The sequence below is a fragment of the Halichoerus grypus genome, chromosome 14 (assembly GCF_964656455.1).
Source record: "Halichoerus grypus chromosome 14, mHalGry1.hap1.1, whole genome shotgun sequence".
NCBI classification, from domain to species: domain Eukaryota; kingdom Metazoa; phylum Chordata; class Mammalia; order Carnivora; family Phocidae; genus Halichoerus; species Halichoerus grypus.
Genome location: NC_135725.1, coordinates 27,627,398 through 27,649,337, shown reverse-complemented (window position 1 = coordinate 27,649,337; position 21,940 = coordinate 27,627,398). Strand labels below are relative to the sequence as shown.

At 48.1% G+C, this 21,940-nt stretch overlaps 1 protein-coding gene across 9 annotated transcripts in view; it reads right to left on the bottom strand.

Moving 5' to 3' along the window:
• Positions 1-21,940, bottom strand: part of DAPK1 (death associated protein kinase 1) — a 177,275-nt gene that overhangs the window by 59,551 nt on the left and 95,784 nt on the right. The gene's annotated exons all lie outside the window — the stretch shown is intronic.

Genomic DNA, 21,940 nt, shown 5'->3' with positions numbered 1-21,940 from the left:
AGGATACATTAGAATTTTAAAAACAAAGGGGGCCTTCAGAGTGACAGAGACATTATTACAGAATTCCAATTTCTAAATTATAATACTATTCAGGGTCCCTGACTTTGGCTAGTAATTGTCCAAGATATAGCAGGACGTGTTCTGGACTAGATCTGGTCATAAGCTAAACTGTAAGGGACTCTTGGCTACAAGCTAACTACACCTGATGAGGTATCTCAAGGCAAATGCTATGATTCATCAGTGTTGGGCTGGTTTCCCCATATGGTGAATGGGGAGCCACTGGAACAATTCAGGGCACGCTCCCGGGGTCCTGGCCTGCTATCACACCGGCCCTGGGAGGTGGCATGGCAAGAGGGAGGACTGGAGGGACCTTAGCACATAGGCCCCCAACCCTGGCTCTGGCCCTAGGCTGTGGGTGACTTGGAGGAAAGTATGGAGCTCCCAGCACTGCTCCGGGGCTCAACTTTGCCATCTGTAAAATGAGAGGGTTGAACAATTGGGCCAAGTGACTCTCTGACCTTCCTGTGCATCGTAACTGGGGGAATATGGCAAAAATACAATTTCCTAGAATCTACTTCCTACTTCCTTCTTTCAGGCCTGGCCTCTGTAATATCCTGTACTATCCTCCGCTCACTCTCTCCCCTCTCTCTTTGGCTACCTGAACACTAATGACCCAGCAGAGGACCCCAAGGGGGACCAGGGGCAGCAGAGATATTAAGAAGAAAGAATATGGATCCCTGAGTCACTGTCTGGAGGACAGCCATCCAACCTGCAACATCCACATTGTACTTTGAGTGAGAGAGAAATCCTACTACGTTAAGCCACTGATATTTTGCAGTTGTGTTCCATCTGTTCTAAATACAAATCTATTTAATCAGAAGTAAGAATACAATGTATTTTTTAAATTAAAATTAGAGGAAAGCAACCAATGCAAAGCACAGAGTACGCTAACTATTCTAATTATCTAGTGCTGGGCAACACATCTCCCCAGAACTTAGTGCCTTTAAGCATGATAATCATTTTCTTATCTCCTTCGGTTTCTATGGATCCGGAATCTGGGAAGGCTTGGCTGGGGAGGTCCGGCTTCAGGTCTGTCACAGGGGTGGCAATCAGACAGGAGCTGCGGCTGACAGCACAGGGATGCTGGACCGCCTGGGGGACTGTCTGGGCACCTCTCTCCACGTAAACTCATGGCTCCATGCGGCCTCTCCACCTGGGCTGGTCTGGGCTTCCTCACAGCATGGCGGACTCAAGACAAGGAGACTGTTGACATGGGAGTTCCGGGCTCCAGGCCAGTGTCCCAGCAAGCAGGGTGGAAGCTGCTTCAGCAGCCATACAACACTAAAAGCAAGTTGAAAGCTCCTCCGGATTCAACAGGAGGGGGTTTAGAATTCATCTCTTGATGGGGGAACTTCAAGGCTCTAGACAGCATGTAGGACAGGAGAGGATGTTGCAATCACCTTTGGAAAACATGTCACATTACCTATGATTGACGAACTGAAATTCTCGGTCTTACTTCACCTAAATGTGTATTTTATGGGGGTGAGGTATAGTAGTTGTATCAATTAGCTAGGACCACACCAACAAACGGGGTGGCCCAACTAACAGAAATTTCTTATCTCAAGTTCTGTTGGCTCCAAGTCTGAAACCAAGGTGTTGGCAGCACTGTGTTCCCTCTGAACCCTCTAGAGGGATCTTCCTTGCTTCTCCTAGCTCTTAGCAGTGTGCCAGCAACCTCTGGTGTCCTCGGTCTGGAGAAGCACCACTCACTCCGGGCCTCAGCCCTCACATGGCCTTCTCTCTACGCATGTCTGTGTCTGTGCCTCAATTTCCCCTCTTATAAGGACACCAGCCCGACTGGATGAGCACCCACCCTAGTGGCTTCATTGTCCCTTGACGACATCCATGAAGGCTCTATTTTCAAAGAAGGTCACATTCTGAGGTGCTAGGGGTTGGGACTTCAACATATCTCTTTTCTTTTTTTCAGGAGGTGGGTACAATCCAACCCCTAATAGGCAGAAGCTGCTCACAGGCTGCAAACAAAACGTTACAGGATGGCTAGAGCAAATGAGACTCGGTGAGGGTAATTAGAATCCACTAATGTTTTTCATTAGCCTCACTTTCAGATTCTCCTAGGAAGGAAGGGTTCCTTCACGCACTGTTACAAAAACTTTTAATCCAAGTCCGAAAAATGTGGGGGGAGAAATGCATATCTGGTCCTGTCCCAATGTAATTCCCCCGACACTCTGAGATGTGGTGGACCTCTCCTGGCGGACGTGATGTGAAGGTCGAGGGCAAGTGCCCAGCCACTTCCTGCCTCTACTGTCTTCACTCCCTGCAGAATGTTCTTTCTTGTTAATCTAGGGGAAGCCCTGGAGGGTTTTCACACTCTCACCTCTCACCTTCCAACTGAATTCCCCTGGGTAACTGAGGACTTTGGGGAATGCAAAACTGAAGCTGGGAATCCGAAGGGAAAGGTGAACACAATACCCTCCTTCTCGATTTTGCGAAATAGGTTTAAGATTTAAGGCCTGCGGTAGACTGGGGGCCTGAGAACACCATTCTCTGCTTATATACCGTGTTGCCCCCAAGGTACCTTATAAATAGCATCAAAGGAGTTCCTGATCTTCACACCTCCTCTGAATTAGCCCTGCCTCCTTTGAATCCAAAACATAAGCTGTCTCTGAAAATACATTTTCTGTTTTCACCTCAAATTCAAGTTCAAGGAACAACTTAAAAGGAGTTCTGGGGATTCTCACGGAACAGCATGCCTGACACTCAAAGTTCATGGGGGGGAGTGATGTTTCACTCTACCCAGAGAGGCGGTGCCGAAAGCAGGGAGGAACCTTCTGAGGGTTTCTAGAATGAAATCCCTACGGGAAGAACGTCACTCCAAGGGTAAAAGGCGTTGGAGGCAGGCATTCTGGGTTTCGATCTGGGCTCTGTGACTTCAGATGGGTTAAGTTACTTCAAGAGACAGTTTCTTTGTCTATAAAATGGGGATAATAATACCTACTGTTCATTATTACTACTAGGGATGAAAGGAGAAAAATATGACTTAGGATATGAGCGTCTGGCACCCGGCACTTGGATTAATATTCCAGGCAGCTGTCCCTGACCTCCACTCCACTTAGTCACGGGTGTCTGTGTGAGGAAAACCCGTGAGCTACTCTCTGTGTCTCTCGTCCAGACACCAGCTTATGGGGTGGGATTCTGACGTGGCCGTGAGGCTACTCACTGTGGTTAAAAAGCAGGGTTTCGGGGCGCCTGGGTGGCTCAGTCGTTGAGCATCTGCCTTCGGCTCAGGTCATGGTCCCAGGGTCCTGGGATCGAGCACCGCATTGGGCTCCCTGCTCGGCGGAAGGCCTGCTTCTCCCTCTCCCACTCCCCCTGCTTGTGTTCCCTCTCTCGCTGTCTCTCTCTCTCTGTCAAATAAATAAATAAAATCTTCAAAAAACAAAAAACAAAAAACAGGGTTTCCCTGAAATGAGGAGACGTTCCTGAGGCCACAAACCTGGGGAAGAGGTGGGTTCTTAGACATTTAAGTTGGAAGGTGGGCCTCGGCTCCGTTTCCTTGGGTCTGGACACAGAGGAGTCAGATGTACTTGAGGGCAGCGAGGGGGACGACGGGAGAAAGTGTGTGCTGAGGGGGGAGGCGGGTGCAGGCAAGCAGGAAGAAGTGCTGGCAGTCCCACCCCAACACCATCCGCTTACTGTGACTATTTCTCTTCTTTAACATGGTCCCGTCTAGACAGTGCAACAAAAGATTTCAGACAAAGTGGTTCCTTGCTTAGTCAGTCAAGAGCATGAAGGGAATATCAAGGCCTGTGTGGAGGTGAGAGAGGTGATGAGGGACATTCCTCAAGGGAAGTTCAGTCTCAAGGGCCAAAGTGACCCCCACACCCGGACACTGCCCTGCCCTGCCCTGCAGCCCCCCACATGGCCAACCTAGCAGGTCTGTGCTTACCCAGGGAGCTGGCACATTCTCTTACAGAAGCCACTCCATTTGGGCAGAACAGAACTTTAACTTAGTCTCTCTTTTATTTTTAAGATTGATTTATTTGAGAGAGGAAGAGAGAGAGAGAAAGAGCGCGAGCATGGTGCGGGGGGCGGGGGGAGAGGCAGAGGGAGAGGGAGAGTCTCAAGTAGACTCTACACTGAGTGCGGAGCCCGATGCAGGGCTCGGTCTCACGACCCTGAGATCACGACCTGAGCCAAAACCAAGAATACGACACTGAACTGACAGAGCCACCGCCAGGTGCCCCTTTAATTGGTCTCTTAAAAATATTATAGAAGAAATACATATTCTCCTTAAGAAAAATTAAAACAGCCATATATAAAACTGAAGTCCCTTCTGACTATCGCCCTCCTCCCCAGTCCGGGCCCTCTCCCTCTCCACCTCCTCCGAAGTGTACACTACTTTGAATATGCTGAGTAGCCCCCCAGAACTTTCTCTGTATATTCTGTGAACTGCACAGCACTACATTTTAGGGACATAAATGGTATCAGAGTATATGCACATCATTCTGCAGCTTGCTACCTCACTTTGGCAATGCTCGTTGGTACGAGCTCTTGCGTGCTCCTTTGTGTGCTGCCCGACAGCCATGGGGATGTCAGACCCGTGTTTACTTGGCCATTCCCTGGCTCATGGGCTCTATGTTGTTTCTAATTTTTCACGATCACAAACTACGAGGCAATGATTTTTTTTGTGTGTACCTGCCTCCTAAAGATGTAAGGGTTTTTCTAGACCCTCAGATGCATAGCCTGATTTGGAATTTCTAGGTCATAGGATATGCTTGTTTTTATTTTATTTATTTTTAAAGATTTTATTTATTTATTTGAGAGAGAGTGCAGAGCAAGAGCGAGAGAGAGAGAGAGAGAGCATGAGTGGGGGGTGGGGGGCAGAGAGAAAAGCAGACTCCCCGCCGAGCAGGGAGCCCGATCCCAGGACCCCAGGATCATGACCTGAGCCGAAGGCAGATGCTTAACCGACTGAGCCACCCAGGCGCCCTGGGATGTGCTTGTTTTCAGTTTCGATTTATCCTCCTCCAGCTGTAGCTGGCGAACGTGATGTGGCTTGTATAATACCAAGCACACAACGCCTGTGCTTAGTATTATTACTTTGGGCCAATCCAGTGGATGACATTAATGACTCGCTGCCGTACCCTACGTGTCCCTGCTAGCAGTGAGACAGACAGCTGCTCTTTCAGATCAAAAGACTGCTCATTTTTCACGTTGATCAGCCTTTTGTATCTGCGTGAGTGTAAACCGTCCACACTCTCTGCCCATTCTCCTACTGGACTGTCAACCGTTTCTTAATTTTACTCAACTGATAAGTGTTCCATCATCCTCTCGACTCTAAACCTCGATCTCTTCTAGATTCCCAGTGTTTTCTCCCAATCTGTCATTTGTCTTCTAACTTTGCTTAAAGTGATGCTTTAAACAAGTTCTAAATTTGGATGCACTCAAACTTATCACTCTTTGCAGAAATCAAGATTTTCGAAACCAAATGTGCACACAATGAAACAGCAGGTGGAGCTTAGCAGCGAGGGAGCCGGGGCAAGTCCTCATCTTCCCGCGTCTGCAGATTTTAACAAGGGCTGCCTGTGAGCCCAGAGAGGCGGGTGGAATTTCAAAGGCTTTTCCAGCACTGATGTTCCTCCCCAAACCCATGTGTGTCCCTAGCCCGGGAGCTACCTGAGGGGCAGCATGCCATGCTGTCGATCCCCTGAGCCTGTCGCGGTGGTAAACTGGGGCTCCGAGAGCAGCTTACGTGCGTCTCCTCCCCACTCTGCCTGGAGTGACATCAAGTTGGAACTGGAAACTGGCCACGGTGGGATTTGTACCATAGAAATAGACAAACATTACAAATCAAGGCTTCCCTTGCCTGGAGAGCCGGCTGTTACACATTTTTTTCCAGCACACCACAGATCTATAGCATCCTCGGCTCTGCCACCTGTCTGCATAACCTTCAGCTGTGAGCTGCTATTCCTCACGGACGACTCTAGTCAGAAAAGTCCTTCTCATGTAGACCTGAAATCTAGCTCTGGTAACACAGGTCCCGATCCTGCCTTCTAGAACAGGGGTCAACGAACTTTTCTGTCAGAGGCTTTGTAGACTATTTGGTCTCTGTTGCAACTTTTCAACTCTGCTATATAGTCTTCTTGCTTTTTCCTTCAACCATTTAAAAATGTAGAGCCATTTTTTTTTCCCCCTCCAGAGCTGTGCACAAATAGGCAGCAGGCTTTGGCCCACTGGCTGTAGTTTGCCAAGCCCTGCTCAGGAACAACATGGTCACAGAACACAAGACACTCTGTGACCTACACATCTTCATTCCCAAATCTAAAGATGGGTCTCACACACCCCCGGCTCTTTTGTTTTCAAGCCTAGGATTCTGCTGGGGTTGCTCCTAAAGTCAATTCCAAATCCAAGTGAAGTGATTTAAGAATGTTTCTAGAATGTGCTTTCCTGGGTGTCTGCAGCTATGGTGAGGTTGATGCACAGGCCCAGTCAATGGCAGGAAAAGGTACGGAAGTCTGGAATGAGGTCAGTCAGGCGCTCTGGCCAATTCAGGAGTGTCAAAGAATCCATAATAAGCGGAACACGGGGACTCTACCCGTGTGCTAGCTGTGTGACCCGGGGTAAGGCACTTCACCTTTCTGGGCGTCTGGTAGAATAAAGATGGCTGCAAATTCTTACATGACCCACTGAAAGCCGGTCTCTTTCTCCTCACCTCGGACCTGGGCAGGCTCTGTGTCTGCTTGACCAACGGAAGATGGAAGACGTGATGCTGTGTCAGTCTTAAGACGCTGAGAGCTTCCATTTCCTGTTTGGAATACTTGGCCTAGGAACCCAGCTACCACGCTATGGGTGACCCCAAGCGGCTCTGGGAGCAGTGCACACCGAGCGGAGTCAGCACCCCTGACTGAACTCCCAGCCGACAGCCAGCACCACCCTGCCGCTCAGATGAGGGAGCTGCCTGGGAAGGGGACCATCCAGCCCCACGCGGTGGCCCAGCTGATGCTCCAGGGAGCAGAGATGAGCTGGCACAACCCATGCCCACATCGTAGATCCGCGATCAAAACAAACGACCGTTGCCATTTTAAGTCATTAAGCTTTGGAGTGGTTTGTTATAAAGCAAAAGACACCCAGAAAGGAGGCTTCAGAACCCCACCTCCTTGGGCTTCTGTGAGGATTACATGACATGCCATTTATAATGTACTCAGCTCAATGCCTGGCACATAAATGTCCTCCATGAATGGCAATTATTCAGAAAAAATACAGCTGCTGGAGTTTCCTCCCAGGTATAGGGGAAATGGTTCACCTCCTTATCTTACAGGTTTTGCTTTTCAGACCAAGCTTTCTAAAGAGGCTGATGTTTCTTGTGGCTTCTTCATTAAGCGAGATGAAATGAAAAGCACTTAGCACAGAGCAGGGCATGTAGTAGTTGCTCAGCAAACGTCAAAAATCCTTCTGCTTTGATGTCCAGAAACCTCCACAGAAGCCCCAACTTGTCTCAAACCTCCACTCCCAACCCGCCTCCAGTCCACCATGTAACCCCTCCATCTGGGCAGCTCTGTCTGATCCTCAAACTCTCCAGGAACTACAAATTTTATTTCAGTTCCTTTGTATCCTGGCAGACATGGGGCTTCCATGATTCAAGGGGGACAGACGGTTGTCCTTGGCAAGAAAGCCTGAAATGGTATTGAATAATAAATAGAGAGCGGGTCTATATGCTTTTGGGGATGTATGCTTTGTGTGTGAGGGACCAAACCCATGACTTCTGGCTGTGGCAGGAAAAGGAAGGTTCCAATCTTGTAGAAAGACCCACATTTTGGAATTGAGTTGGGATCTCCAAGGTCCCTTGCTTCAAAAATCTGGTCTTCTATCATCATGAGGGACTAATCCACGAAGCTGGATCAAAGCATGGTCTCTATGGGAAAATGCAGATTTTAAAGCAATCACTTTCATTCACTGATGAAAGAGCAGAATCAGGACTATTTTTTTTAGTACCCGAGACAGAAGGAGAATGCTGGGTTGGTAACGAAAAAATGCATCATGATTTATCAATACCAGCAGGCAGGAGCAGACTGCATTTCCCAGTAGTGAAGAAGGTGCTGGGGGCTGTGGCCACAGCCGAAAGAGCAGCTGTGCTCCAGTCCGAGTGCTCCCTGACAGGATTATCCACCCCTGGCTTAAATGATGGCATGCTCAAATTCAAGACCGGAATAATGGAGCCACAGTGTGCTGAGGCAGATTTTCAAATAGGAGGCTGTGGTTTTCAGCTAGACAAGGTACTAAAAAACCAAAACAACCCCCACACCAAAAAAAAAAAAAACCACTCTTTTTCTTTTTAATTGAAGAAGCTTTATGAGAAATATAATGAGGCATTTATAAAACAAGCCAACAAACCCAAAACAATTTTATTTCTCTTCCTCTTTCAGGGAACAGGATCAACTTGCCCTCTGCCCATTGACTAGATCAAAATGATTGCAACTCGTGAAAACATGCTATTGGTTCGGAGACGTGGTTGGTTCTTCTCTGGAGAAGAAAACACTGATGGTTGTTTTTTGGGTGATCGGGCAATGGGGTGACATGTCACACCTACGGGATGTCTCATGTGGGTGGTCATCACTCCTACGGTGAATTCCCGTGTGCCACAGCTCCCTCCCCACACCCCCAACTCTGAGCACTTGCTTGTTTTCTCATTCCCTACTTGAAGTTTTGTTTCCATACTGAATAGAGAGAGAAGCGACATGGGAAAGAGGAACGGATGGAGGAGGGAGCATACAAATACGCCAAAGTGATAAAACCAGTTTAGAGCTTCCAGAAAACTTCTAGAAACAAACAAAAACAATGGAGTCCATCAGTTCAGGAAGGGAAGGAGGAGAGAAGTGGAAGACCACAGGCATGAAAACCTTCATAGAAAATGGCTCAGTGTGCTTTCCAAATAATTCCATGAGAGCAAAGGAAGCCCTTGAAGAGAGGTAATAATGTGCAAGAAAGGACCGTGTTGGGAGCCTGGTGTGGACGCTTGCAGAATCTCAGGTTTCTGGGTTCGAGCGATGAGAAGCATTGGATCTGGAGCCACCCAGGCCTCCGTTCTGAAGGGGGTGGTGGGGAAGAAGAAAGGGAGGGTAGAGCGGGAGAGTCAGCAGCGTCCACGCCAGGTGCAATTACAAGCAAATTCAGACAGGAAAAAACAGATGCTGGCGTGCCAGAGAGGGGGCGCGGGGTCAGAGTAGACCCTTAACGCGAGTGCAGGGAATGCAGTGTGGACTCAGAAACTCAAGCACAAGGCCTATCCCCCACTGGCCAACATCCTGAGGACCGCAGACAGTCATGGGCCCTACATTTCAAGAGAGATGTGGATCCTGGAGAACATTCAGGAAATGCCACACCAACAATGAAGGTGATACACAGGAGGCTGACTGTAAAGACGGTGCCGTCCTTGGTACGTTTACGGTGGCCAGGAGATGCAGGAATGCTGGGCACACTTGGCCTCAGGGAGGGAGGAATCCCTGGCTGGGCCGGTGCAGGCAGGGAGCCCATGAGACAGGCCACAAGTGGTCTTCTGGTATGGCGTCCCAGAGCTCAACGGCCGAGCCTGCCGACCTAGGTACCACAAATAGGGTACAAGCGTGTAGAGGTGCAGGGGCCCCGACCCTCGGGGGGCTGGATGGAGCCCAGAGGTACCTGGCTGGACCTTCAGGGTGGCTGTCTCCAGCCACAAAGAGCCTCAGCTGTTTCCTGCCCCGCCCTGACCCCCCCCGCCCCCGCTCCGTGCTCTGAACAAATGACCACGTGCAATGCACACTGGCATGACATGACAAGGGATGAGAAGCACTGCCATGGGCAAGATGGTGGGGATGTGGGTGGGAGACGAAGGGCTGAGGGAGAAACCAGTTCCGCTTCCAATCGGTCCACACAGATTGCTTGCATAAAGGGAAATCAACTCAACAGCATATACCCATCCTCTTTTTACTTAAATGGCTTCAATCCAAGCTTTGGAGACCCAGAGAAATAATGAAGCCAAGCAAAACGGGGGCAAACGGAAAAGCCGGGGCAGCCAGACATCTCTTCAGCCTGGTCACTGTAACAGGTGCTGGAACAAAAGGCCAGTGGGAAGTCCACCAAGCTGGTACAGCCATAGATGGAGGTTTATTCCAAAATCAATCAGTCCCGTCTAGTTGAAAACAAGGGACGGCTATTATCTAGGGAAGCACAGGGACCCAGCGCTCCTCCCACTCCTGGACCGGGTTTATCCTCTCTGACAATCCAGCCCAAAGGCCTCAAACGAAAGCTGCTAATTGTTGTTAACGACGTGGAAATCCCAGGATGACAGACCACTGGCCCATCAGATCGGGGGTCCTTGAGCCACCTCCTGAGACACGGAAAGCTGTGACTGAAAATGGGCTTAAAGCAGAGTGGTCCTTCCCTTGTGTCCGAGGATGGATTTGAGGAGGAGGAGGCAGAGTTGGAAGAGGAAGAGGTGGGAAAGGTGAAAGAGAGGACATTCGCTCAGCAGGTAGAGAAGCTATCAGACCACCTCCTGCCTCAGTTTCCCTCCAGGAGCACTAAAGATTCTAGCCACTGGCAGAAGCCAGGCACGGAGCTGAGTGCCTCCTACTGAACACCTTGGCAGAGGGGGGAGCCTAGAACCCTGCTCTTTTGGAAGAGGAGGCAGAGAGCAGAGAACCACCCCCACCTGAGGCCTCTAAGAAAGATGGAGCTGAGATCTGGATCTCTTTTTCAACGGCATAGTCAGCCTGGGACCATGCCAGGATTTGAGCAAGGTCGGTTCTATGAGGAATGCTACGCTGGGCAAAGGTGACTTCTGATTGTCTGACAAGCTCACCTCCTCCTCTTCTCTCTCTCTTTTTTTTTTCTTTTCTTTTCCTTTTGCATAAATGTTGATTGAGTCCCTGCCATGTGACAGTCATCATGATACTAGACGCCAGTGACAATCTGACATCCAGCATCATAATGCCAGGCACATAGTAGGTTCTCAGTTCCCATCCCTCAGAATCCCACCAGCTATCCTTCCAGGCTACTCCTTCTTCATCCCAGGCACCCAGCTCACACAGATGGCCCAGCGCTCTCAGGCCCAACGTGGTAATCAGGTAGCGTGACAAACTGTTCTGTTCTCAGGAGAGAGGCTACTTTCAGCAGATCATGAATGATGCAGAACTTTCAGCTTCATTCCCTCTTGTCATTCCCACTGTCCTTACTCTACCCCTCATTGCTGTTCATCAGGATTTCCCTGTTGGCCTCCTTGACTAAATTCAACTTCAACCACTTTGACCGGGCATGGACTGTGTGCTAGTATTCACGCCCTCCTCTAGAGAGAGGTGAGACAGAGGCAGAGAGACAAATAAGTAAAATGCTGGCACATCCTCTGAAAAGCTCACAGTCCCCTGCAGGAGAAATACACATAGACATTTAAAATACACTACGGTAAGTGCTATAACCAACACACTTCTAAAAGGTGATGAAAACACACATTAAGGAAACAATTAAGTCTAACTGGGGTAGATGGGTAAGCCAAAGAGAGAGAGGATAATGTGTGAGCTGGGCTTTGAGAGATGAGTAGGAGTTCTCCAGGCGGGCAAGGTTTGGGATGTCAGGCAGAGGTGAAACATAAACAATGGATTGGGGGTAAGAACATGGAATAATCTAGTAAAGGCAAGAGCTTCTCTGTGGGTTGAGCATCAGGGGCAGAGGTGAAAGGCGTGGAGGAGAAATGGTTGGATATAAGGAGGAGGCTGGACATGGATTTAAACATCCTACACCATTCTATGGATCATGGCCTCATTCTATGGGAAGTAGGGAGCCATCAGAGATGTCTTCTAAAGTTTTATTGAGATATAACTCACATACCATACAACTGACTCTCTTCAAGTGTACAGTTCAGTGGTTTTTAGTGTATTCACGGAGTTGTGCAACTATCACCACAACCTAATTTTAGAACATTTTCACCATCTCAAAAGAAACCTCGTGCCCATTAGTAGCCACCCCCATTCCCTGTCACCACTACCCTGTCTGCCCTTGGTAACCACTAATTTATTTTGTGTCTCTACAAATTGGCCTATTCTGGACATTTCATATAAATCCAGTCATATGATATATGGTCTTTTGACCAACTGAGCCACCCAGGCGTCCCGATATATGGTCTTTTGAGACTGGCTTCTTTCACTTAGCGTAACATTTCCAAGGTTCATCGATGTTGTAGCGAGTATTTGTACCTTATTCTTTTTTATGGCCACATAAGAGTCCATTGTATGGATAGACCACATTTTGTTTATCCATTCATCAGTTGATAGACATTGGGTTGTTTCTACTTTTTGGCTATTGTAGTCTAGGTTTTATTCCTTACCCTCTCGAAGACTTAGTCAACAGTAGGTTTCCTGAAGCCCAAGCAAGTAGATCAGCAACTCAAGAATAAAAACATCTACATCAGGGGTCAACTGGCTCTTGAGACACCCATGACCCTTGCCTTAAATCATGATGTTCTTCTTGCTCTATTTGGACTCTCACACATTTATTGGACCATAGTCCTAAGTGCTATGTGTGCCAGAGGCGGCCACGGTCTTGCCCTCAAAGAAACATATCGAGGGGGACAAATATGCACACACAGCTGTAATACCAAAGCTGCCACAAAGCCATCCTGCCTCCTGGACTTCCATTATTCCCACAGCTGCACTACAACATGTTCTGCCTTTTCCTAGCATTGTGGAAATGCTAAGAAATGAGGGGCAAGAACAACATGGCTGCCGGAGAAGCAGCGCTGGAGAAACAGAAAGGTCCTCCAAGTCCAAGTTAGTGGCCAAAAGCTACAACGTCACTGGTTGGAAACTGAGAGGCACAAATACAGCTCTAGATCCACTGAAAGTTGAAAATCACTGCCCTGGGGGGAACGGTCAAGGTGACTGGCCTAGCTCTAGATGAGGAGGAGGTGAGTGGGGCAGGCTTGGAGAGCCCTCAGTGCTCTGAGGGGATCTTCTCTATGTCCTTCACCTCCCCCACCACCTCCAAAGATGACAGCATTTAAAAGATGGGCAGTGGGCCTTGTAGGCTAAGTCCTACAGGGGCTTGGCAGAATTTTAGGACTCAGACAAAAAAATTTCCTCCCCGAAAAGCTATTGTCTGTGAATCAGAATCCCCCACTCCTGGATCTGGACAGAACCGACCCAGCTTCCTGAATCTGCAGGCTGGTAACGATAATCTGGGGCTGCATCCAAGGACTGAATAAGGTAAGGCCAGGCAGGGGCCCCACAGCGGCTGACCCAAAGAGTCAAGTGAAGCGCAGCTTCCCTCTCTTCTCCAAGAAAAGCCTCTCTCGTCCTTCACCTACATCCTCTTTCTCCAGACAGTTGGCGAAGATCCACACCAAACTGGAAGGACCTTAGAAGAAGTGAACGTTCTACCCTATGTTTCTGAAACAATCAGTTTGACTTGAATTTCCCCATCTGAATATTGGGCGAGAAAAGCCACGGACACCTCTGTCACCAAGGGAAGTCCAGGTCCGGAAGCCCATGTCTCACGTCTAACTTTGTCCACACAGCAGCATTCGGGTCACACGGCGGCCACGCGTGGGAACTGCGTTGGTTCACAGACGGGAGATGAAACTGGCATCTGAGGATGGCACGTGCAAATACCGACCACCACGCCCCCGGAGCCCTGCGGCCCCTCATCTGCAGTTACAGTGACTCTGACTGCATTAAAAACAAATCCCACTCATGGAAAGAAAAGGAGCCACGAAACATGAGAAGGTCAGGTAATATTCGGTTACTTAGAAATATAAATTAGGAGAAAAAAAGCAAATACCAGGTTGTTTTAGAAGTATTTCCCTTTGTTTTTAAGCAACATTTTGCAATGACATGAGGCAGAAAGGAGGCTCTAAGAGGCTCAAGGATGATTGGGAGTGGTTGCTACTGACCTGCTGTAGACACTGGCCTAAGGAGGAAATGCCACCCAGGTCCTGGAGTCAGGGTGCTCTCCCTTTTGGGGATGAGTCCCCCGAGGCTACTGTCTCCAAGCTGAACCCGTCCACCATCCCAGAATTCTGAGCACAGTGTGCCTAGACGTGGGTGCCGTACGACTAGCCCGGAGGAAAGCCAGGTGCAAGGTTTGGACTGAGCCTGGAGCACCAAAATGGCAGCCCTTGGCCTGGGAGGGACCTGGGCCCTGGATGCAGAGAGGAAGCCAAGCAGGACAGGGAGCCTGTGACTCGTCCCTGGGATGGCCCAAGCCACACAGAGAAGAAACCGGGCCCGCAGGAAGACGCAACAGGACAAGAGAGGAGATAAGAATGTCTGAGGGGCCAGTTAAGCCACAATCCCACAGAATTCCCCTCTGTTACATCCTCTCGAAGTGTTGGTTAGGGGAGTTAGTGACCAAGGCAGGAAGAATAATAAGATTTCATGCCATGGCTTCCAAGAGGAAGGGCGAACCGTTCCCGGGGATGTGGATTACTCCAGAGTGTCATAAAGCAGTCTGTGGTCCCTGGGGAGGGGTCCACGAACAGCCAGCCTGTCAGTGGGGCTACGGACATTCGTAAGGCTGGCTGGCAGGCCGCGCTGCTACCCATCTACCAGGCCTCAGCGGCCACAGGTCTTTCTTGGAGGTAAGCAAAGATTGCAAATACCGATTAACTCACGTATACAGCACAGAGAACACCAAGCCAGATACTCAGATAACGAATATGTGATAAAAAAAAAAAAACAACACATCTTTGAGCTCAGATGCCACATGTAGTTTTTATAATTTCCATTTTCCCAAATTTTCTAAGATCTTTCAGCAACCAAATACCCCACTTACGTGAGCGAAAATGCCCACTGAATAAACACTGAGGGAACACTTTTCAATGGCGCTGGCAAGAAGTGAGAGTGTGGGGGGAGATGTAGGTACAGGGTTTTCTTTCTGGAGAGAGCGCCGGAATGGAAGAGAACCTATTTTATGTAATTTTGTCCTGTTGTGAAAGGTAAGGCTGCCGCCAAATGCACTTTGGTTCTCTGCTCTTGCCTAACAGCAGATATCTGAGGAGCAAGGTGCCAAAAGTGCAACCCAGCACAGTTCTCGAAATTACCTCTCTGAATAAAACCAAAAGTTCAAAAAGTCAAAAGGGCTGGCGTGAGCTCAGAGAAGAGGGAACAAAGGTAGCCGGGGGGAAAAGGGAAAAGAAAAAAAAAAAAAGCACTGAAGACATCTGAGTGTGCTTTTGTGTCTTGTGAGGACCCGGAGAGGAGCGGAGCCAAGAGCAGGGGTGGGGGTACAGGTCGGGGGGGGGGGCTGGCGGGCCCCCCAGCATCAGAGACACCCCACTTACCAGCATCACACATGTCCCTACAACTGCATTCTGCTTCACACAACTTTGCCCCTTTTAAGGTAGCTTGAGACCATCACTCCAATCACTGCATTTTCTCCTTGAAAAGCTCTTGTGATTCCAGACCCTCTAACATCAGTATGGCATGAATTCATCCACAGACACCGTGCTGATATATGATGAAGAAGCTCATCTCCGCTTGGCGATGAAAGAGAGAGGGAGCCAACTTCTAACAAGGATCCTGACTAAAGTGACCTAAGATTGCACTAATGTTTGAATATAACTCAGTGGTTGTTTGCAATGAGCAAACTGAATCCCAGCAATTATTAACCTGGCCAGAGTCAAAAAGTAAGCTCATAAGGGGAGTTGTTATTCCAAAGGTATAGACTTTCAGTTTTGAAAGATGAAAAGGTTCTGGAGATCTACTGTACAACAGTGTGCAAACAACAGTACTGTACACCGAAAAGTGGTTCAGAGGGTCAATTTCATGTGTTTTTTACCACAATAAAAAATAAATAAAATTTACATTTCTAAATCGAAAAATATTAACAGAATGCCTTATTCATTCCATGCCCTGCACTTGGCTACAACCACAGTATACTAATTAAATTGAATTTCCTATCACAAAAAGAGAGAGCAAGAGAGTGCGCAAGCTAGCTAAGAAAAGGGCTACTCTGATTTCAAGATCTGCTCTAAGTTCCAAGCAGAACAAATAAGGAGAAAAATGTAAGACTGGAAAACCCAAACAGGTTTGATTTCCCTGTCACATCCCACCATGTCACTACTTACATGGCAATGAGAGCATTTTTACTTTATAAATCTTCACATGATAACTTTCAGATAGGTGATTCAAAGCTACAGGGATGACGATCCCAAAGCAGGTGGGGATGGGGTGATGTCCGCTCCTGCCTTCAGTTAAGACCTTGCCACCTCTTCTGCCCAGGCCTTCAGCAGGGAGTAAGATTTACGCATCACACTGTGGCTTAGTCGCCTGGCGGAGCCGCCGTGATCAGGTATTTTGTTCCAGTTTTGACTTGCTTACAGAACTTTAGACTAGCATGTGAGTGGGCTCCCAGTCTAGGAAGTACAGTGTTCTATTCAACTAGCACTTGCGTATTAGTTTGCTAGGGCTGCCTTAACAAAGTACACTTAATCGAGCGGTTTAAAACAACAAACACCGACTGCCTCACAGAGGTGCTGAAGTCCACAATCAAGGTGCTGGTGGTCTTGGTTCCTCCCGAGGGCTCTGAAGGAGAAGCTGCGCCATGCCTCTCTCCTTGTAGCTTATAGACACATCATTCCAATCCCCCATCTTCACACGGCCTCCTCCTTATGATGGCACCAGCCAGAGTGGATTAGGGGCCCACCTCACTCCAAAATGACCTCATCTTAACGAAATCCATCTGCACAGATCCTGTTTCCAAATAAGGTCACATTTTGAGGTACTGGGAGTTAGGATTTCAACATATCTTGCCGGGAGGGCCACAAGTCAACCATAACAGCTTCTCAGAAGACGATCACCAGATCACCGTCAGCAGCAGCATCTGGGAATTTGTTTAAAATGCCAATTCTTGGGTGCCACTCAGACCCACCGAATCAGAAACTCCGGAAGTACAGCCAAGTAATGTACACTTTCATAAGCCTTCCAGGAGATTCTGATGCATGCTGAAGTTTGAGAACCACTGTGTTAAACCACACTATACATTAAAAAAAATCACTTTCCATGCTAAGTGTGTGTCTTGCCCTTCTGGGCTGTCTGCAACTGTATTTATCACACACTGCTTCTCCCACAACTAATATTTAACTGCTATAATAAAACAGACTGGAGTCTCAGGTCTCTGCAGATATGGCCTTCAGATAGGTTTTATTTTTTCTGTTTATGAATACTATGAACTGCCAATGTTGAAAGCCTAGATTACACACTTTTCTTGGAAAAAATTACAAGATTTGGCAACACTAGATCTAAAATTGCACATGGCAGCAATCAACTGATTGGTCTGATGTGGGGCATCGGGATTCCGGCTGAGCCACAGTCCCCACCGCTCCCCGATGCCTCCCCAACCCTGAGGCTTCATGCAGACCACACCTGCTCACTTACATCACCTCTCTGACCTCTGAGGCCGTTGGGCTTGAACCATGTCTAGACAGAGGAGAGCTAGAGAGAAAAATGCACCACTATCTACAGCCTAAAATACATAGTTATTTCTAAGCAGCAAGTTTAAAAATGGAATTCTAGAAGCTGATTAGCACTGACTTTAAGTTCTGAGAGCTTAGTTTCGCTTTCTACGAGGTAACAGGTTACGAAATGAGTCAAGTACCGACCTCAAAGTTTTGTTGTGGCTTGCCCATGGGACAATGCGCAGGTGAGCGACAGCAGAGTCAGAGGAGAGTTCCGGATTGGCATGGCTTCACGAGGGAACAGTGGGACGGGGAAGGCATGAAATCGTGATCAGACATCACGTACGCCTCCTCTGTGTGCATGCTGTGCTGAGCTGCAACAGCAGGTCGGCTGCGAAACAAACGATTCTTTCCCAGTAGAACAGGTTTGCGGGGTGGGGGACTTCATTCTTTAAAGCTACTTGCAAGGCTTACAAAATTCTTAAAGGGCAGATCCTAGACCAGGATTTGATAACTGTGCCTTTAACACAGACACCAGGTAGTTTCTTCAAAGGACAGAAAAGAGGCCATTTCCGTAGCCCGCCCAGGTCATGGGAGGCAGTTGGTGAAAAAGGGAAGAGAGTGGTGGCTTGGGGTGTCTTCACCTCAGCTGTAAGGATGGGTCTGGAGTCTGTCGGTGACAGCTCACACATATAAGTGGGAGTCAGGCACAAATTTTCAAGGAGGGGAACACGTTTCATCAGAAAGCCTGAAGGAAGCTCTACTTACCAGGGAGTTCATCCCAAAGCAATAAATCAGACAAGTATATCCACTGAAAGATTACTGAACCCAGGGATTCAGACAAGTGGCCACTATACCATCATAGGGTTATTTTCTCACAAATTCATACATTTGATTCTCTCCTGAACCACCACTATGCCTCAGCATTCTTTTCTTAAAAAAAGATTTATTTATTTATTTATCAAAGAGAGAGAGAGAGAGAGCACAAGAGGGAGCAGCAGGCAGAGAGAGAAGCAAGCTCCCTGCTGAACAGGGAGCCCGATGTGGCACTCGATCCCAGGACCCTGGGATCATGACCTGAGCCGAAGACAGACGCTTAACCCACTGAGCCACGCAGGCGTCCCTGCCTCAGCATTCTTAAGAAAGAAAAGAAGAGATGGAATGTGTCACTGATGGCTAATCTTCCCTTAAAGCTAACAGAACTTAGAAAAATAATTTCTTCTAAGACGAAGATGACTATCTCTCCCAGGCAGACCTAATATTTTCAATTGTCTATTAAAAATTAAAACACCTCTGTATACATATACCACATCTTCTTTATCCATGCATCTGTTGATGGACATTTAGGTTCTTCCCATAGTTTGGCTATTATGGAATATTATGCAGCCATCAAAAAAAAAATGAAATCTTGCCATTTGCAACGATGTGGATGGAACTAGAGGGTATTATGCTAAGCGAAATAAGTCAATCAGAGAAAGACAAGTATCATATGATCTCACTGATATGAGGAATTTGAGAAATAAGACAGAGGATCATAGGGGAAGGGAGGGAAAAATGAAACAAGACGAAACCAGAGAGGGAGAAAAACTATAAGAGACTCTTAATCTCAGGAAACAAACTGAGGGTTGCTGGGGGGAGGGGGTGGAAGGGATTGGGGGACTGGGTGATGGACACTGGGGAGGGTATGTGCTATGGTGAGCACTGTGAATTGTGTAAGACTGATGAATCACAGACCTGTACCCCTGAAACAAAAAATACATTATGTTAATAAAAAAAAATTAAAACACCTCTTCATGGCAAAGTAAGTATACACCAATGGGACAGGCTTGTGATGTCTAAACAAGGGTATACTTTCCTTCTGACCGTATCAGTCAGGGGTCTCCAGAGAAACAGAACCAAGAGGAGGTACGTGTACATATGTGGAGAGAGCAGGGATTCATTCTAAGGAACTGGCTTACATAATCATGGAGGCTGACAAGTCTCCAGATCTGCAGGGTGAGTGGGCTGAACCTGGCTAGAGACCCAGGAGAGCCGATGGTTCAATGCAGTCCTAAGGCAGGAAAATGCCAACGTCCTAGACTCCAAGGCCATCTGGTAAGAGGAAATCCCTCTTATTACGGGTAAGGTTCCCTTTTATTCTACTGGGGCCCTCAACTGATTGGATGAGGCCCACCCACCCTGGGGAAGGTGATCTGTTTTATTCAGTCTACTGATTCAAACGTTAATCTCATTCAGAAACACCCTCAGAGACACAACCTGGAATAATGTTGGATCGAACGTCTGGACACCCCCATTGACACATAAACGTCACCATCACAACTCCCCATGTGCCCGGTGGGTGACAAGACAGGACAATCAGCTCAAGGGGTGCTGGAAGCTGTGAAGGGCAAATACTCAGGGAGGAGAAAGATGCGTTTGACCCCATGGGGAAGGGACGTCTTCTCGGGCCTCTCCTGTTCCTTCCATCTAAAGGCCACTCTTGGTGGGCTCCCTCAACCTTTAATCAAGGTCACCACGATGTGCCACTCTGCATCTCCTAGAACGGCTACAGTTCTAGCGTTGACCCTGTCAAATACCGACACTTCCAAGTGCTGGTGGGGCACCTGGACCTCCCAGCCTTTGCTGGAGGGACTGCTATCCTGTGCGGCCGCTTCAGGAAACCGCTCAGCAGTTTCTCATAAAATTACACATGCAGTTACACACTCATGGGTATTCATCCAAAATAAATGAAAACTTGGGGCGCCTGGGTGGCTCAGTTGGCTCAGCCTCTGACTCTTGGGTTTTGGCTCAGGTCATGATCTCAGGGTTGTGGGATCGAGCCCCGTGTTGGACTCTGCACTTGGCGGGGCTCTGTTTCAGATTCTCTCTCCCTCTCCCTCCTGCTCTTGCTCTCTCTCTCAAATAAATAAGTAAATCTTAAAAAAAAAAAGAAATGAAAACTCGAGATCGAACAAAAGCCTGTAAGTGAATGTTTATAGCAGCTTTATTCATGATCACCAAATACGAGAAACAACCCAAATGTCCTTCAGGGGGTAAGGGGACAAACACGCATCCATGTAGCAGAATCCCACTCAGCAATAAAAAGGAGCGAAACACACGTGTATGAATCTCGAAAGTAATATGCTGAGTGAAAGAAGCCAGTCTCAAAAGGCTGAATATTGTATCATTCTATTTATAGGACATTTTTGAGAAGACAGAAGAACTTAGCGGTTGCGAGGAGGTAGGGGGCAGAAGGTGTGTGTGACTATAAAGGAATGAGACAAGGGAGCTGGGGGGCAGGAGATGGGACTATTCTGAATCCTGATTTAAACGTGTGTTAACGTCCTAAGACTTGCACACCCCTCCTCCAGCATCAGATTAACTATATGATATTTTAAAAAATTGTAAAAATCAAGTGGTTAAAAAAAAATAGTTGTATGTCACCCAACTGATGCACAGGATAAATGGACCTAAGGGGAAATGTCTATGGTACGGGGTCAGGCATCAGCAGCTGAGTCCAGGACATGCTCAGGCCAGGGGGGCCGGAAGGGCCGGAAGGCACAGCATCACCCTAGAGCTCGGGTATAAAGAGGATAAGCGACATTCTTGAGTCACTGGGCACAACCTAATAATTCTCTGAAAAGGCAAAACAGCTGTGATCTGTAACATTTCTTCCCCAGGAATTTTGTATTCGTAGCCTCTTACAACAGCCTTAAGACAGGAAATGCAGGCTTATGGACAGTAAAGGATTGGCCTGGATTTTGATCTCGGTTCCGTCTGGTTCGCGAGTCGCCACATAAAGCAAGGATTACACTGTGACATGTCTCTCTCCTTGGCTGTACCCCAGCAAGTCCCTTAATCCCCTGTGCTCTTAAAGCCCAGCTCTTCCTGAAAGCAGGGGTTCTCAACGGGGAGAAGGGGGTGTTCTGCCCCCAGAGGACACGTGGCCTTGTCTGGAGACAGTTTTAGTTGTCACAGCCCGTGGGAAGGGTGCCACCAGCATCTATGGGTAGAAGCCAGAGATGCTGCTAAATATTACACAAGGCACAGGATGGCCCCTGAACAAAGAACTATCCAGCCCCCAATGTCTGTAGGGCAGAGGTTGAGAACCTTCTGGTTTAAAGGGAGGAAGGAAAGATGTCCACGAATCAGACGCTGTGCTAGGTATCGTCCAATTCTCAAGTCACTTATTTCCTCAAGACCCTGTGGGGGTAGCTATCATGACCCCAATTTATAATTAAGCAAGTTGCTGCTCAGACCCATAAAAAAAAGTACCCACATCCCAGTGACAGACAAGAAGCTGTGGGCACCCTCAGGCCCCTGTGAGGGCAAAGCCCAGAGTGCCTGCAGTGTGGGGCCCCTGGGGCTAGGCTGGGCCCTCCATAAAGCCCCCTTCACTTCCTTCCATCCCATCTGGTCTCAAAAATCACCTCCTAACCCTAAGAGATCTGCAAACACAAGGAGCTGTTTGGCTGGCAGAAGAGCAGATCAGAATTCCGGAGGCCCCAGGAAACCAGC